The sequence below is a fragment of the Macaca fascicularis genome, chromosome 1 (genome assembly GCF_037993035.2).
Source record: "Macaca fascicularis isolate 582-1 chromosome 1, T2T-MFA8v1.1".
NCBI classification, from domain to species: Eukaryota; Metazoa; Chordata; class Mammalia; order Primates; family Cercopithecidae; genus Macaca; species Macaca fascicularis.
This window is the reverse complement of record NC_088375.1, coordinates 33,537,353-33,551,563: the sequence shown is the minus strand read 5'-3', so window position 1 is coordinate 33,551,563 and position 14,211 is coordinate 33,537,353. Positions and strand designations below refer to the sequence as shown.

General features: G+C 36.3%; 1 protein-coding gene and 1 non-coding gene across 51 annotated transcripts in view; both read left to right on the top strand.

Annotated features, from left to right (window-relative positions):
- COP1 (COP1 E3 ubiquitin ligase) overlaps positions 1-14,211 on the top strand; it is a 256,894-nt gene that overhangs the window by 219,894 nt on the left and 22,789 nt on the right. The window lies entirely within an intron of this gene.
- On the top strand, positions 12,692-12,834 carry LOC123571155 (small Cajal body-specific RNA 3). Its single transcript, XR_006695324.1, has one exon.

Below are 14,211 nucleotides of genomic sequence, written 5' to 3'. Positions count from 1 at the left end.
TTAGAAGGCGTGTTTGTTATGTAGACTGTAAGTTAATAACTGGCACTTTTTAAGTGTTTTCTTCCTCATATTCTGAAGTGATTCAAATGTAGTATTTCAAATAATAAGAAGAGTTTTTCTCATTTATTTCTGAAAAATATACCTGAATTCTGACCTGAGATTTCCCAGATTCTTCCCATCAAAGTTATCTCCTGAATAGAATACTCCAACTGACTCGGAATTCTAGGCAATAAGTTTTGTGTGTATTTGTTTTTAATAGAGTAGATGGCATATTTAATTGAGTGAATGGATTCTAATCTGAATATGAGGTCCTAGGGATAAGAAATTACCTTATTAAATTGACCTGCTAGTTCTCTCTCCCCATCCAATTACAGCTTAAAATGTATGTGTATTTTTATTTGATGTGTTATTTAGAGTAACAATCTTACCTTATAAAATAGCATGATTCACTAGGGTAAGTCTGTAGTCACATTTTTTAGGAAAATAGAAGTATTTGTTTCTGTTCTTCCAAATTTGCAAGTGTTTAATGTATACCTATATGTGCACATAACTTAAAATTTTGAAAAACCATATGAATTCATTCATTGAAAGTAGTAGTATTCAATGTCACCAGAGTATTTTTTTTTTTTTTTTTTTTTTTTTTTGACACAGAGTCTCACTCTTTTGCCCACTGGCACAATCTGGGCTCACTGAAACCTCCGCCTCCCAGGTTCAAGCGATTCTCCTGCCTCAGCCTCTCGAGTAGCTGGGACTATAGGTGCATGCCACCACGCCCAGCTAATATTTTGTATTTTTAGTAGAGGCAGGGTTTCACCGTGTTAGCCAGGATGGTCTCGATCTCCTGACCTCATGATCCGCCCGCCTCGGCCTCCCAAAGCGCTGGGATTATAGGCATGAGCTTCTGTGTCCAGCCCTAGAGTACATAATTTCTTAACACTTAATTTTATTTCCTTGTCCTCCTCCATTTCTTTTCTCTTTGAAAATGTTTTAGGTATTTTGGAGGTTCACATTTAGGCAGAAAGAGTGATAGATAACTGCTCTTCACTTTAGTTTCATTTGTTAAGACTCCTTTTGAGAGAAAAATTAACATCAGCCATGCAAGAGGAACTTTTAATGGTTGTTAGTTCAGCATCTGAGATGAAATGTTAATGAAGAAAGAGCGTGTAACAAACTTTTTGTTGTTTATGCCTTCCCTTGATTATTACTGCCAGTTTTCACTACTCCCAATAAAGCACATCCAGAAGAAATGCACTTAAGATATACTAGCCCTGTAATTTTTAATTTCATCCAGTTTGTAATTTTTTATAACTTCCCTTGATATTTTGTTTGACCTTTAGGTTGTTTGGCACATAATAATTGTATATATTTATGGAGTACACAGGGCTGTTGCAATACATATAATGTATGATGATCAGATCAGAGATATTAGCATATCCATATTTCTCATCTCAGAAAGAATATTTATTATTTCTTTGTGTTGGAAACATTGATATTCTCCTTCTAGCTATTTGAAACTATATATTATTGTTAACTGTAGTCATCCTACAGTGCTGTACAACACTAGAACTTACTCCTCCTATCTAGCTGTAATTTTGTATCTTTTAACAAATCTCCTCATCCCCCTAGCTTTTGCATTATTTAGAAGTGTGTTGTTTAATATCCAAATTTGAGGGTTCTCCAAGTATCTGCATTTTAAGTTTAAAGTTTGTTTCATAGTCTCAAATATAGTCTACCTTGGTAAAAGTTTCATGTGCACTTGACAATAATGTGATTTTATTAGTTGGATTGCTCTATAAATGTCAGTTAGGTCAAGTTGGTTCATAGTGATTTGCGTTTTTCTATTTCTGCCTAATTTTCTTTCCGGTTGATGTATCAACGAGAGTGGCGGTATTGAAATTTTCAAGCATTAGTTGTTCAATTAATTATTTCTCTTTGCAAATGTTTTTGCTTTTTTGGCGTATGCTGTGTTGTTTGGTGTACATACATTTATACTTTTTATAGCTTCTTGATGTGTATTGATTCTTTTATCATTATGAAATGTCCCTTTGTCTCTGATAATGTTTTTGGTCATAAAGTCTGTTTTGTCTGACATTAACATAGCCATTCCAGCTTTTTTATAACTATTGTTTATATGGTATATTGTCTTCCTACCTTTTAATTTCAACCTGTTTTTGTCTTCAAATGTAATTTATGTGTCTTTCAAGTGGAATAGAGTTGGATTTTTTTTGTTTCTTCAGTCTCATAATTACTGCTTTTTGATTGGGGTGTTTAGATCATTCCTGTTTGATGTAAATAATATTTTACTTTGATTTACAGTGCCATTTTGCTGTTTGTTTTCTGTGAGTGCCTTTTTTATTTCTGTGGTCGTCTTTCATTACCTTCTGACTTTTTAATGCCCCATTTAAATTAAATTTAATTTTGTTTTGTTTTATTTCCTTAGTAGTTGCTCTAGGTATTACAATTTGCATCTTAATCACCATTTACATCAGATTAATACTAATGTAATATTTGGTAAACTGTAGAAACTTTGGTTTAATACCACTACTTCCTTGCTGCCTGTTTGGTGTTATTTTTGTCATATATATGAGAGCTACTAAAAATCCTTACTGGTTTTCTCCCTACTTGTTCTGCCATAAGAGAGACAGAGAACTATGGAGGTCCTCAACTGTAATTGTGAGTTTTCTCTTTTTACTTTGAGACATACGCATTTTGCTTCTTGTATTCAGTGCATTATTGTGCATATATTTTAGATCGTTATTTCTTCTTGAAGAAAAAACCCTTTATTATGAGGTAATATCCCCCTTTATTCCTGATATTTATTGTTCTGAAGTCTATATTCTCTGAAATTAATATGACTTCCAGCTATTTTGGCTTAGTGTTCACATTGTATGTTTTTCTCCATGTTTTTACTTTTTATCTATCTCTGTATTTATAAAGTAGGTTACTTATAGATAGCATATAGTTAGGCTTTGTTCTGCCATTTAATGCATGTGTGATTATATTTGTATTAAAATATATCTTCATGCCTGCTATATATTTTTCCATTCATTTTATGCCTTTTTTCAGATTTCGTAGACTGTTCTTTGTGATTTGTGTCACCTCTTATGACTTATTATTTATACCTTTCTTCAGAATTTCTCAGTGATTACCCTAGAGCTTACAATATGCCTTTAAAGTAATCTGAATCTTTCTTTAGTAAGATTGTACTGCTTCAAGGGTTGTATAAGAACCTTACAACAGTGTAACCTGAATTTCTTCATACTGTGCTTTGTGCTATTGTTTTTATGTATTTTACTTTTGCATATGTTACAACACACAATAAAACGTTGCTACTTTTGCATTATATAGTTATCTTTTAGAGAAGTTAAAAATAAGAAAAAATGAATATTACTTTATCTTCAATGTTCTTCATTTATTTGTATAAATCCAAGATGCTGACCTGCATCACATTCCTGATAACTTACCGTAGCATTTTCTGTAGAGTAATTTGCAGACAGTGAATACCCTCAGCTTTTGTTTTTCTGAGAAAAATAATTTATTCTTCCTTTTTGAAAGATATTTTTGCTAGGTGTTAAACTCTGGATTGACAGATTATACCATTGGTCATCTTGCTGACATAGTTTCTCAAGAGAAGTCTGATGTAATTCTTATCTTTGTTCCTCTGTATATAATATGTCTCCTTTTTTTCTCTCTTTCTTTCTTAAAGATTTTATCTTTGATTTTTCAGCAGTTTCTATATGATACGTTGAGATGTTGCTTCATCTTGCTTGGTGTTCTCTGAACTTCTTGAATATGGATTTGGTCTCTGCTCTTAATTTTGGGAAATTCTCAGTTATTTCTTCAAATATTTCTTCTGCTACCTTTTCTCTTCACCTGGAATTCTAATTATTATGGGTGTGTTAGCCCGTTTGATACTGTTTCATAGCTCTTAGATGCCTATTTTGTTTTGTTTTTGCACTCCTTAGTTCTTTGTATTTTATTTTGGGTAATTTCATTTCTACATTCAGTCTCACGTTTATTTTATTTATTTATTTTTTTGAGATGGAGACTCACTCTGTCACCCAGTCTGGAGTGCAATGGCACGATCTTGGCTCACTGCAACCTCCACCTCCCAGGTTCAAGCAATTCTCCTGTCTCAGCCTCCCGAGTAGCGAGGACTACAGGCATACACCAACACACCCAGCTAACTTTTGTATTTTTAATAGAGACGGGGTTTCACGATATTGGTCAGACTGGTCTCAAACTCCTGACCTCAGGTGATCCACCTGCCTCAGTCTTCCAAAGTGCTGAGATTACAGGCCTGAGCCACCACACCCAGCCCATGTATTCTTTCCTTAACTGTTTGAAGACTGCTGATCATACCATCAAAAGCATTTTTTATTTCTGTTACTATGTTTGTTTATTTCTAGGATTTCTCTTTGATTCTTTCTTATACTTTAATCTCTTCACTGAAATTACCTATTTGATCTTAAACATTTTCTACTTTTTCCATCAACCCCTTTAACCATATTAATCATCATTATTTTATTTCATACAGTTTTAACATTTGAACTGAGCGTTGTAACTAAGTTTGGTTTAACGATTGCTTTGTCTCCTCAGATTCTGTTTTTCCCTGAATGCCTGTAATTTTTGGTTCAAAGCCAGGCATATTATATAGGACAGTAAATACTGAGGTAAATATTTTTTACACTTGGAAATTGAGTGCATTTTTTTTTCTGCCTACCCTTCAGTGCGGGAGTTGTATTAACTTAGTCAGGATAAGGTTGATTTGAAGTTTGATGTCGTGGTTACTCTCAGTGCACCTCAAGTTTCAGTTTTGTTTAGAGTATCAGTTTGCCAGAGAGTTTTTCTCACTGTTTTCTTTGTTGGGTTTTTGGTCTTTCTCCTTTGTACTCCTTTCCAGAAAGAATTTGTCTCTTGTAGCAATATGGGCTATATTCTGCTGTTTTCTCTCACTACTTGTTTATATGATGGGAGGGATAGAGGAGGAAAGGTGTTCACTGATGTTCCAATTAATCTTCGGTAAAAGTCATTGAGCCTAGGTATTGGGGATGTGTGGACTTTATCATTGTTTCTGTCCCTCTTCGAAATGAAGGGCAGTTTTTGTTTCCTGTTTCTCTCTCCCAGCTGCAATAGATGTCCTTCAGGGCCCTCAGGCTATCATTCCCTTCTTCCCATCCACTTTTATCCTACAGACTAATCTTTTTGTTTTGTAGGGCACGTAAGGAAGATATATCTAGGTGGCATTTTGGCAATGGTTGCTGTTAACTTCCCTAACCAATACCATATCAAAAACCTTTTTTCAGGATTCTCCTCAGTCTTCCCTGATGTTCATAGATGAAAAGCCTGCAGGAAGGTGCACTTCCCTACCCTTAATGTCTATGGCCCTCAGGGCTTCATAGTCATGGTAGCCCATCTATATTCAGCCTTTAGTATTAATGGTTTTTAGCTAATTCTTTCTACTAGCTTATCAGCCCTTTCTGTGCCTGGTACACAAATGCTCAGGAACTATGATCACAGGTGCCAGACTCTCAATTTTCAGGTTGTTTTGCCTGTGACGTTGGTTCCCTAAAATGTTTAAGAAATGTTATTAATTTGTAGTTGTCCAGCTTTCTTGATGTTTTTCTTGTTGCATTGCTCTTTCTAGTTCTGTCTCTTGAAACTCAGCCCTCTGGTTTGTAACACTCATATTACTTCTACCAGATAGAATATAAGGATTTAAAAATAATTACTTTAATTATCTTAGACTTACTTCTTATTTAAATTCGTGAATGCTCACCATATTTCTAAACTGCATTACGAGAAATATTCTTGGCCGAGCACGGTGGCTCACACCTATAATCCCAACACTTTGGGAGGCCGAGGTGGGTGGATCACCTGAGGTCAGGAATTCGAGACCAGCCTGACCAATGTGGAGAAACCCCATCACTACTAAAAATACAAAATTAGCCAGGCGTGGTGGTGCATGCCTGTAATCCTAGCTACTCAAGAGGCTGAGGCAGGGGAATTGCTTGAACCCAGGAGGTGGAGGTTGCAGTGAACCAAGATCATGCCATTGCACTGCAGCCTGGGCAACAAGAGCGAAACTCCATCTCAAAAAAAAAGAGAAATATTCTTATAATATTTTAAGGATGGTTATCTTTTTCAAAATATGTATAATAACAGAAAAATTAAAAGCCTCTTTCAGATCTTTTATTTTCCTGTTACCTATGCTGCTAGTTCTCCAGCCTCCTCTTACACTCCCCTTTCTCAGTATTGCCATCTGGACTGCCCCGCCCCCCCATACCACATTTAATTGTTCAGTCTAGTGACAAAAGTAATCTCAATTATGAAAGATAATTTAGTTTCTGAATTTGTAGTAGCAATGACGTCATCTATTTGGAATGAAGATTTTACTACAAATTTAGCTAGGAGCAAGAATTTTTAAAGGATAGGGAAAATATTTAGGCTGTCCAGAAGTTGTGATGTGACATGATCTTAACTATTAAGGATTTTTAAATTATTATTTTTTTAAATAATGAATGTTCCCCTAATAATTCATCTGACTTTATATATGCAACTCACATGTATGAACACGTTTATGCTAATTTGGAGTTCTACTTATGAACCAAAGGAGTTGCTATAGAAGTTCAAACAATGTAGTCTATTGCATTGACATAACTATCACATGGAAAATATTGGATTAAATTTCTAAAATTTTAAGCACAGTCCTATCCTTTGGCATTTCATAAATTTAAAGACTTTGGATCTTACAAATGCAAAACCAGATTGGTATGTATCTAAGCACAAACTTAATCTTGTTTTTCCTTTAATATATCTTGAATCCATCCTTATTTCCAACCCTATGACTCTACCACCTGCCTTTAGTTCAAGCTCCTGCCATTTAGTTTAGTTTATCTCCTGCCATTACTTCTTAATAGTTCTAGACTCGTTTATCTCGCTGTTTAAAATCTGTTAGTGTTTCCCCAGTGGTTACAGAATAAGATCTAAACTTTATTAGACATCTAACAACCTTTTTCATGAGGCCCCCACCTCCCTCTCCAACTCAATCACTTACCACTTGCATAAGCACATTTTACACTCCAGCAACATGAACTGCCTATAGGATCCTCGAACACCCAATGCTGGGTTTTTTGTTTGCTTGTTTGTTTTCATCTTTGTGCTTTAGATCTTGCTGCTCACTGTGCCCAAATACCCTTTCCTGCACTTCTGTTTGTTACATATGGTAATGCCATTATACTGGAACTTTACACAGTGCTGAGTTTTGTAGCCACAAAAATATTAGAGTGTTCATTGGGTAGATAAATACCATTAGATTGATCTAGACTTACTTTTGGCCATTGTAGAAATTATGTATATCACATCTCTAAAGGGGATGTTTTTCAAACTTACTTGAACATTTCTGGTGGTAGGGAGCTCCTGCTTTACAAGGCAACCCATTATATATTTCAAAAACTCTAAATCTTACAAAGTTGTCTCAGAAGAACAGCCCTAATTTCTTCTTTCCATCACTTGTAAACAGTATATACCTTAAAACGTGTAACACTTAGCAATTTGTAGCTCTGCATGCAGTAAAATTCAACATTTTCTGAATTAATTTTTACTGTGTTGAATCTACTCTTTACCTCAGTTTGAATTAGTGACGTAATATCACTTGAAAATGCTGGTAGAGAGTTCTAAACTGCATTCTATGAAGTTATGCTGACTTCATCTATTTTATTTTCATGGGCTGGTTTAAAATATGAAAATGGAAAGATGAAAGAAAAGATTAGTACGTGTAAACTATAGAAGTTTAGGTAACAACCCAGTCCTGAACTTCCCATTTCATCTTCTTTTATTTTAAATTCTCAATATATATCCATTTGCAAAGTTAACTCTTTTACTAAACTGTCATGAGCCATTTGTGTAATTCAAACTCTAGTGCTGATTATAGTATCTTTTAACCAAATACATTTTGTTAAAAATTAGACTTGTAAAAGTGTTAAAAAATAAGGCTTGGCCAGGCGTGGTGTCTCATGCCTGTAATCCCAGCACTTTGGGAGGCTGAGGCGGGCAGATCACCTGAGTTTGGGAGTCCGAGACCAGCCTGACCAAGATGGAGAAACCCCGGCTCTACTAAAAATACAAAATTACCCGGGCGTGGTGGCGCACGCCTGTAATCTCAGCTACTCTGGAGGCTGAGGCAGAAGAATCACTTGAACCTGGGAGGCAGAGGTTGTGGTGAGCCAAGATCGTGCCATTGCACTCCAGGCCCGGCAACAAGAGCGAAACTCTGTCTCAAAAAAATAAATAAATAAAGCTTATGTGCAGTCATTCTCAATAAAGTAAAAAGCTTCCTGAGGTTAGAAATTCTTGTCATTTTTGGCTGGGAACAGTGGCTTACACCTGTAATTTCAGCATTTTGGGAGGCTGGAGTTGGCGGATCACCTGAAGTCAGAAATTTGAGACCAGCCTGGCCAACATGGTGAAACCCATTCTCTACTAAAAAATATAAAAATTAGCTGAGTGTGGCCGTGGGCGCCTGTAATCCCAGTTACTCGGGAGGCTGAGGCAGGAGAATCACTTGAACCCGGGAGGTGGCAGTTGCAGTGAGCCGAGAATGCACCAGGGCACTCCATTCTGGCAGCAGAGCCAGACTCTGTCTCAAAATAAATAAATAAATAAATAAATAAATAAATAAACAAACCTTGTACTTTTTTATTGCTGCTCTCTGGGCCTCATATGGGATCTGTTAAGTAATTATTCAGTAAATTCTTTCCTCCTCACTTCCCTCTCACTAGCCACCTGACCAAAAGCAGAAAAATACATCTTGGTTTTCCCTCTGAGTTCAATATTTGTAGATAGTTTCAACATGCGTATTAGTATTTTTCAAAGTACGGCCTGTTGATCACCTGCTTTAGAATTATTAGTTACTTGGGGTATGAATTGAAATTTTAAATTTCTAAACCCTGTACTTGTTATATTTAGACTTTCTGAAGGTGAGGGCCAAGAACCACCTTTTGTATGTGTTGTTGTTGTTGTTGTGGTTGTTGTTGTTGTTGTTGTTATAGGTTACATAATTCTCTCCTTTAGTAGCCTAGAATTGCATGGGAGAAGCAAAGATCCCATCTCTGTCACATCCAATCTTGAAGCCACCTGGGGAAATTTAGAAGTGCCATAGTGTTCCCATCTGGAAAGAAAATGCCAAAGTGTTTCCAACAGTCACTGCTGCAGACCTATTTCTTTCTTTATAGGAGTGATTCGGTACTGTCTCAAACCCTTCTGAGTGCCTGCCACATCAGGAGGCTCTCCATGGTCTGTTGGTCACTTTGGAAGATGTAGAGACTAAATCCAAGGGAGACATTAGATAATAGGCCAGGGTTCTCATCGGTCTCCTCAGTAGCAAAAACAAAGGCTAGAACATTCTGGTAGTGCTCATGATTAATTGGAACATTACAGCTGGAGTCAAAGATCTGTCTCCTGAAAGGTACTATGTTCTGATGTTTTTTACAACCAAATTCCATAAAACACTGACTGCTCTATTACAATGGATACAACTCAGAAATAGGTCATGGGAAGAAATGCATAGGGCAAGGTATTGGAGAGTGGTGGGTGGAGTACATGGAAGAATAGGTCTGTGCTGGTGACTGTTGGAAACACTTTGGCATTTTCTTCCCAGATGGGTGCCCTCCTAGTGCCTCAGTGTTTTCACCAACCTGAAGGCCCTGGAAACTCCATTTTCAACAAACTCCCTTTGGGATTTATATATAATAAAGTGCTATAAAATACCAGTTTTGAGCTCTTTTCTGCTTGTATATTTGCTTAAGAATTTGCTAAATGTATAAATTTTAGCTGATTAAGTTTTCAAGGACCCAAATGACCAAAATAAGGACTTACTTTAAGACTGAAAATATAACAAATGAGGTTAATTTAAGTCAGGCAGTGAGTTTTTGGAGAATATATTCTGTACAACAAAAAAAAGTTGCTACAAAATACCTTTCCAACTTTGACATATTGACATCCTTATTTCCTTCCAGCTTTATCAGTCTTTCTAAGTCATTTAAGTCTAAAACCCCAGAATCATTATTATTGCATCTCTTTATCTTCCATCTAATTATTCATCAAATAGCAGTAATTCTTTCTTCGAAATATCTTCTATATTTACTTTGTTTTTGTTTCTGCTTTTTATTGCCTCATTCCTGTTCCTTGCCCTTCCCCTTCTCTCAATTTACTTCTGACAGCTTTATGTCCCCTTCGATCGGCCTTTGTGCACTATCAAATGTTTATCTTTATACAGAGATATTCAATCAAACATTGCTTGTTACCTTTAGTTGACCCAGGTCTTTCAGAAAAGTTTTTTTCAAATTCAGCATTTGCATGTACCTCTATCTGGTATATTTTGGCCAACACTAAAAATAAGGGGAAATTTTGATAAAAATATTACCTGAACTTGTTATTTAATCTGTTTCACTTCAGATATCTTTATCTAATTTTAAAATTATATTTACCCTTACTATTAAATATGATCCTTAAGAAAATTCAGTACCAATTATAGGAAAAAGTACAATAGAAAAAAAATACTCAAAGGTAGCTCAGATTTCAAAATTTACTAGTATTTAGAAAATTAGCCTTTATAATAAGTATAGAATAATCACAGATATGATTTTAAATGTCATTCCTATATCTACTTCTTAACCGCTCTATTCCCTGATCTCATGTGTTTGCACTTAGACTATCGTATCTAAACTATTTATTACATTCAAGATTTTCAATAATCTAATATAATGCTATCCATCTAACTTTATTTCTGTTTTCTAACACAGTTCACCTACTTCATTAAGAAAGTTTCTTCATTGTCCCATACTATTCCCATTCTGGCTTCTAAACTCATATTCATCTTGTTCTTCATATTGCCTTGTCCTCTTATTTCTGCTTAACTAAATTCTCATCATTCGTTAGCCCAATCACTGCTTTTCTTTCCCTCTTTTAACCATTTTATCTCCTTGGTTTCTGGTTTCTCACAGCTATTGATGACCCTATAGAATGCAGTCTACCAACTGGTGTTCAAATTCATCTTGAATTGTTTGTTGTGCGTCATTAGTGTTGCCGCAGGTACATTCCTTGCTTCAACTTGGAGAGCAAAAAATATAAACAGCAGCAGCTACCAGAGTAAGAGCTACTTAGTTTTCTAGGAAAGAGGAGTTAAAGATTGAGTTAGGATAAAATTTAAGTCTGCCTAACCTGGGGAGCTTACTTTAATCAATTTCATAAGATCATAAATATACTGACTAGAATAATACACTAGTATTATTACTACTAGTACACTGTGATACTGATAGTACAGATACTAATAGTACTATCATTGCTTGAGATAACTACCCTTTAACTGTAAAGAAATTAAGATTATGTGGTATTTTAGTAAAAGTAACTACCGTTTATTTGTTTGGTGCCTATAACATGCCATTTACTCTTTGGTTACATGCTGTAAGGGAGAAAAGATTTTTCTCACCTATTGCTTGATTCATGACAGAGACCTCTGTAAATTTTACATGACATAGAAGTTTTACATGACACAGAAGACTTTAGAAATGAAGATCCAAAGAATGGGCAAACTTGTGTATGTTTATGCTTAGGTTTGATGAAGAAATGAATAGTCATGGAGAATTATGATTGGAGGACAAAGGGGTATGTTCTAATGGTAATAAACTGGGGGCAACTTGCAAGACCTGTTTGTTCAGCTTCTTCTCTGTGTCTCTGTCTCCAAAGATAAGGGCATTCCTTTCCTCCAGGTAAGGTTAGGCACCTCTAGAATGAGAATCTTATGACCTGCTTCAGTGGAAGGGCAGAGAATTCTTTTATGACCTGCTTCAGAGGAGAAGTGTGGGAGGTCTTCCTGCTTCTGCTGTTTTTTCAAATACCAAGGTGCCTACTTGGAGGTAGTGTGTTGTGATCCCTAACAGTGCTCTACTGTGTTTTCCTTGAATCTTCATAAAGATTCTACCTAAGATTATCTGCTTTATATTTGGAGAAATTGAATGTCTAAAAGGATTAAGCAGAACCAAATTTCTAATCCAGGTTTTCATGCCTTGAATGTATTACTTTTTCTGTTACATGGTATTCCCCAAATAGTATTGAATTCTAGAATCAGCTTTGCCAGAGTAGTCTGGAGAGCGAATGACTTAAATATGCACAGTTCTATGCTCAGAGGAGCTCTTCTCAGTATTAATCAGCAATCTAGTCATTTTTTTTCCCATCATACTTGTCATTGTAAGCACATTGTTCTCGAGCTTTATTCAAAAGATCATCCAAAGTCCAGAGATATTAACTATTAACATGTGCTGCAAGTTGAAAGTGTTTAGAGATAATATTTGAGTACAGTATGGCAAGGATAAGTTGTTTACGGCCAGTTGGCGAGAAGACTTTGGAAAGCATTGAGAATGAAAGGAACGATGAATATATGTGTTCTTTTGTATCTAAATCTTTCTTCCCTTGTGTATGTTCTTTACAGCCTTTTCTCTCTGAATAAAGATCACTTTGATTTTGTATGCTAAGTGTGCCTTCTTAATGGTTCTTTTTCTATTATCTGAATCCCGATTTTGTATTTATCTTACTTGAATGCATTAAAGTATATTTAAATGACAATGTGATGCAGTTAGGTAATTGGAATATAAGAGACTGGTTAACAAAAATCTTAATAATGAAGCACACCAAAAATGGAAGCTGCAGGAACCAACCATGTGGACAAATGAAAAAATGCCTGTTGTCTACAGATTGCAGCGATCCTACATAAACATATGGAGGTCTCTGTCTGGCTTAGGACAGCTGGCTAAGTCTGATCGTTCCCCTCCATACAACCTTTAAAACTGCCATTCTAATTACTTGCTTTCCTTGCTATTTTATTCATTATCTCTGCTGGTTATTAGTACTGTATTATTTTGTAAATGGGCAACCAAGTAAAGTTACCTGTGTATCCATCTGAACTGGTTTTTGAGGTATCTTATGAGTTTTGAAAATAGGTATTATTTGCTTATTTAAGGAACCTACAACCAGGAAGTAGAATGCATGTGGAAATACTATTCTTCTCTTGCCGGGCATGGTGGCTCACACCTGTAATCCCAGTACTTTGGGAGGTCAAGGCAGATGGATCACTGAATGTCAGGAGTTCAAGACCAGCCTGGCGCCAACATGGTGAAACCCGGTCTCTACTGAAAACACAAAAATTAACCAGATGTGGTGACAGGCGTCTGTAATCCCAGCTACTTGAGAGGCTGAGACGGGAGAATCACATGAACCTGGGAGACGGAGGCTGCAGTGAGCCAAGATTGTGCCACTGCCATCTAGGCTAAGTGATGGTGCAAGATTTCACCTCAAGAAAAAGAAAAAAGAAATGTTATTTTTCTAAGGGGCCACATTGGCCTAACTAATTGAGGGTTACCAGTAAAGGTCAATACTTTAGATATGAAGGAGCTAATCAGAGATAGCTTCCGTGAAGTTTTCCTCATTAAGAAAGTGATTTTTGCAAAATCCAGTTTATGTCATTTTTTAACGCTGTAACCAAAGTTCAGAAATAACCATTTGAAGAGGAAAGCTGGCTGCTAAGTATTAACCTTCTTAGTACTGAATTTAAAATCTTGTTTTTTCCTGGTGTGTGTTTTGCTGTAAGTTGCGGGGAGAGGTTGCTCCCACCTACCTCCCCTGCCTTCTACAACTTACAGCAGCCACAGCTGGGTCGGTCGGTCGGTCGGTCGGTCGGTTGGTTTTTTGAGACTGAGTTTCACTCTGTCACCCAGGTTGGAGTGCAGTGGCTTAATCTCAGCTCATTGCAACCCCCACCTCCTCAGTTCAAGCAATTATCCTGCCTCAGCCTCCTGAGTAGCTAGAATTACAGGCGACCGCTACCAAGCCCGGCTAATTTTTGTATTTTTAGTAGAGATGGGGTTTCAATGGTGTGGTGGCTCATGCTAGTAATCCCATCACTTTGGGAGGCTGAGGCGGGTGGATCACCTGAGGTCAGGAGTTCAATACCACCCTGGGTTTATTTATAACTAATTGTATGAGGATCGTTGTTTATGGTTCTGAAATCCCGTATTTCTTACCCTGAACAGTTTTTGCATTAGACAGTTGTCAAATGAGTAGCCATACTTTTCTAGATCCTTTAGAAGTCCACTGTTTTGTTCATTCTAATGAACAATTTTAAGATTTTCTAAGGAAGGATACTAGTGGAGAAGAAAG